Here is a 4,150-nt window from a genome sequence, read left to right on the forward strand (position 1 = left end):
TTTAGCTGTCTGTTGCTGAGTCGAACTTGGAAAAATCATAACTTCGCTAAATGAAGTCGGATTTGGGCGTTCTTTTCACGTACGATCATGGTTCAAAGACCTTTAATCATAGAAGGAAATTAAATAGGACTTGTTTGTGCATTTTATTATGAAAGTAAATTTTATTACTCAGAAGCGGTTACAATACTTGACCCACTTTGGTCGTTACAAAGAGTTGAAATATCGGGTTGTCACACACACTGATGGAGACTTTTGATGAGCGGTACGCCGCGGTGACTGAGGCCGCAACCGCTGCAGCTACTGCAGCTGTGGCCGCTGCCAAACCACAGGGAGGTGACTCGTTGCTATTCCGGGAGTTCAGCAACACGAAGCCACCCGAGTTTGACAAACGCATGATCCGATCGCTGCGATGAGATGAATTGCTGATATTGAGGGATGCTTCTACACGTGTTCATGTCCGGAGCATCTGAGGGTACGGTTCGCTTTGAACCAGCTCCGTCTGGGGGCAAAAGGATTGGTGGAAGTTCGTGACGGGGAACTTCACTCTTGCGGAGATTTCAGCCTTGACTTGGGAGAGATTTACTTCTATGTTCAGAGACGAGTATGTTCCCCTGGTGGAGAGGGAACGGTTGGTTCAGGAGTTCTTGACCCTCAAGCAGGGTAATGATTCGGTTACTGTGATCACTCGGAAGTTTCATGAGAGGGCGATGTTTTGCCCTGAGCAGGTGTCCACTGAGCAGGCTCGGATGAGCCGATATTTGGGTGTACTGAGGAGGGATATTCAGGAGTTCATATCAAACTTGTCATACCAGACCTTTGCTGAGCTCCAGGCAAATGCCAGGAAGAGAGAGATCGAGTTGGAGACTCAGGCCAGGGAGGAGGCCGAGTCTCAGCGGGTGGATCGGCGGCCGGCTCAGTCCCAGCCGGCAGCCAAGTGGACCAAGTCCGCCGATTCGAGGACGGGAGGTCAGAAGGGCCGCACTTGCGGAAAGTGCGGCAAGGGTCATGAGGGGGCATGTCGATCAGGTGCTTGCTACAAGTGTGGCAAGGAGGGGCATATTGCTAGGGATTGCCCCAAGGGATTTATGGTTTGCTTTCATTGCAACCACACCGGCCATTGGAAGGCCGAGTGCCCTCAGCTTCACCAGGGATCTGCGCCTACTGCTAGGGTTACCGAGACTCAGCCGATGAAAGTCGAGGCTCCAAAGGCTCGTGGGAGAGCATTTCAGTTGACTGCGGAGGAGGTTCGCGCGGCGCCCAATGTCGTTGCTGGTATGTATTCTTTCGTGTATTTACTTTTATGCTGAGATATTGTGCTTATACTATGATATGCGTATGTACTTTTCTTGTGAATTCTGTACCTACCTTGGTATTATTTGACTCGGGTGCGAGTCGGTCTTTTGTATCTTTAGCTTTTAGCCAGCACATCGGTATTGATCGGGAGGTAATGAGTCGACCCCTGCGGGTTTCTATAGCTGATGAGAAAGTGGTATATGCCACTGATGTGATTCGAGGATGTGTGCTCGAGAGTTTTGGTGTCAAGTTCCCTATAGACTTGGTTCCTATAGCGATGGGAGATGTCTGCGTCATCGTGGGCATGGACTGGTTGAGTAAGTTTGGGGCAGTCATTGACTGCGAGAGACAGCTGGTGACTATGCGAGACCCTAGTGGGGGAGTGCTTACTGTGTATGGCGAGGGGACCCGATGCGGGTCAGCGTTTTGTTCGGCTTCCAGGGCGAGACAGAGTTTACAGTAGGGCTGCAGTGGATTCATAGCTTATGTGATGGACACTCGAGTGGCCGCGGGGAGGCCATATTCGGTTGACGAGGTTCCAGTAGTATGCGAGTTTTTGGATGTGTTCCCCGAAGAATTACCAGGTGTGCCTCCAGAAAGGCAAGTGGAGTTCCGTATCGATCTGGTTTCGGGAGCGGTGCCCATCGCCAAGGCGCCTTATCGCCTCGCTCCACCAGAAATGCAGGAGTTATCCTCGCAGCTTCAGAAGTTGTTGGGAAAGGGGTTTATTCGACCGAGTAGCTCACCTTGGGGAGCGCCGATTATATTTGTCAAGAAAAAGGATGGTTCACACCGGATGTGTATCGATTACCGGGAGTTGAACAAGTTGACGGTTAAAAACCGATATCTGTTACCTAGGATCAATGATCTGTTCGATCAGTTGCAGGGGGCATCTTGGTTCTCTAAGATAGACTTGAGGTCGGGTTATCATCAGATGAGGGTTCGGGATGAAGATATCCAGAAGACTACATTCAGAACTCGTTATGGGCATTACGAGTTTGTGGTGATGCCTTTTGGGCTCACCAATGCCCCGGCTGCGTTCATGGATCTTATGAACAGGGTGTGCAGGCCGATGCTAGATCGGTTGGTGATCGTATTCATTGATGATATTTTGGTATATTCGAGGTCTAGGGAGCAGCATGAGGATCATTTGAGGGAGATTCTTGGAGTATTGACATCGGAGAGGTTGTACGCCAAATTCTCCAAGTGTGATTTATGGTTACGAGAGGTCCAGTTCCTAGGACACCTTGTTAACTAGAAGGGGATATTGGTCGATTCGGTCTAGATTGAGGCGGTGATGAGATGGGAAGTGCCGAGATTGCCCACTGAGATTAGGAGTTTCCTGGGACTGGCCGGATATTATCGAAGGTTTATCAGGGATTTCTCTAAGATCTTCGTGCCACTTACTAAGATGACCCGGAAGGGTGTTGCATTTTCATGGGGTTCGGAGCAGCAGTCCTCATTCGAGACCCTTCGTCAAAAATTGTACGAGGCCCCGGTGCTTGCACTCCCGGAAGGGATGGAGGATTTTGTGGTATACTGTGATGCATCTATATCTGGATTAGGGGCAGTGCTTATGCAGAGGGGACACGTTATAGCGTATGCTTCGAGGCAGCTGAAGCCTCATGAGTTGAGATATCCCACCCACGACCTGGAATTGGGGGATGTGGTGTTTGCCCTCAAGATCTAGTGGCACTATCTTTATGGGGTTCGGTGTACCATATACACGGACCACAAGAGTCTGAAGTACTTGATGGATCAGCCAAATCTGAATATGCATCAGAGGAGATGGTTGGATGTGGTGAAGGATTATGACTGTGAGATCCTCTACCACCCGGGCAAGGCTAATGTAGTGGCCGGTGCGTTGAGCCATAGGGCGGAAAGCACCCCGATCCGAGACATTTGTATGAGGTTGACGGTGATAACTCCGATTTTGGACACCATCCGAGGAGCCCAGGCTGAGGCTGCGAAACCAGAAAACCAGAAGAAGGAGCGGGTTGTTGGTTAGGTATCGGAATTCGTTACGGATGGTCGGGTACTTATGACATTTCAGGGTCGGATTTGGGTACCGTTTGTGGGTGTTATGCGTACTATGTTGATGGAGGAAGTGCATCGATCGAAATTCTCGATCCATCCCGGGGCTACTAAGATGTATTTGGAGCTAAAGAAAGAGTATTGGTGGCCCTGTATGAAGAGGGATGTTGCATGGTTCGTCAAGAGGTGCCTGACTTGTCGTCAGGTTAAGGCTGAGCACCAGCATCCCCACGGTAAATTGCAGCCGCTGGAGATTCCCGAATGGAAGTGGGAATAGATTACCATGGATTTTATCACCAAATTGCCAAGGACTGCGGGGGGGGGGGGGGGTCGATGCAATTTGGGTGATTGTGGATAGATTGACGAAGAGCGCTCATTTTCAAGCCATCAGTGAGAGCTCTTCTGCGGAGAAGTTGGCAGGGTTATATGTGAGGGAGGTGGTTTCGCGGCATGGGGTTCCGATGTCGATAGTTTCAGAACGGGATGTATGATTTACTTCCAGGTTTTGGAAGAAGTTTCATGAGGAGTTGGGTACGAGGCTGCATTTCAGTACCGCATACCACCCGCAGACGGACAGATAGAGCGAGCGGATGATTCAGACGCTTGAGGATATGCTCCGAGCATGTGTTTTGGATTTTGGAGGGAGTTGGGACACCTATTTACCCTTAGCAGAGTTTTCGTACAACAACAGCCATCATTCGAGCATTGGTATGCCACCCTTTGAGCTGTTGTATGGGAGGAGGTGTCGCACCCCCATCTACTAGGGAGAGGTGGGGCAACGGGTAATGTGTAGCACGGAGATTGTACTTTAGAGGACCGAGCA

This window comes from Lactuca saligna, chromosome 4, assembly GCF_052625555.1.
Source record: "Lactuca saligna cultivar CGN05327 chromosome 4, ASM5262555v1, whole genome shotgun sequence".
Classification (NCBI taxonomy): Eukaryota; Viridiplantae; Streptophyta; class Magnoliopsida; order Asterales; family Asteraceae; genus Lactuca; species Lactuca saligna.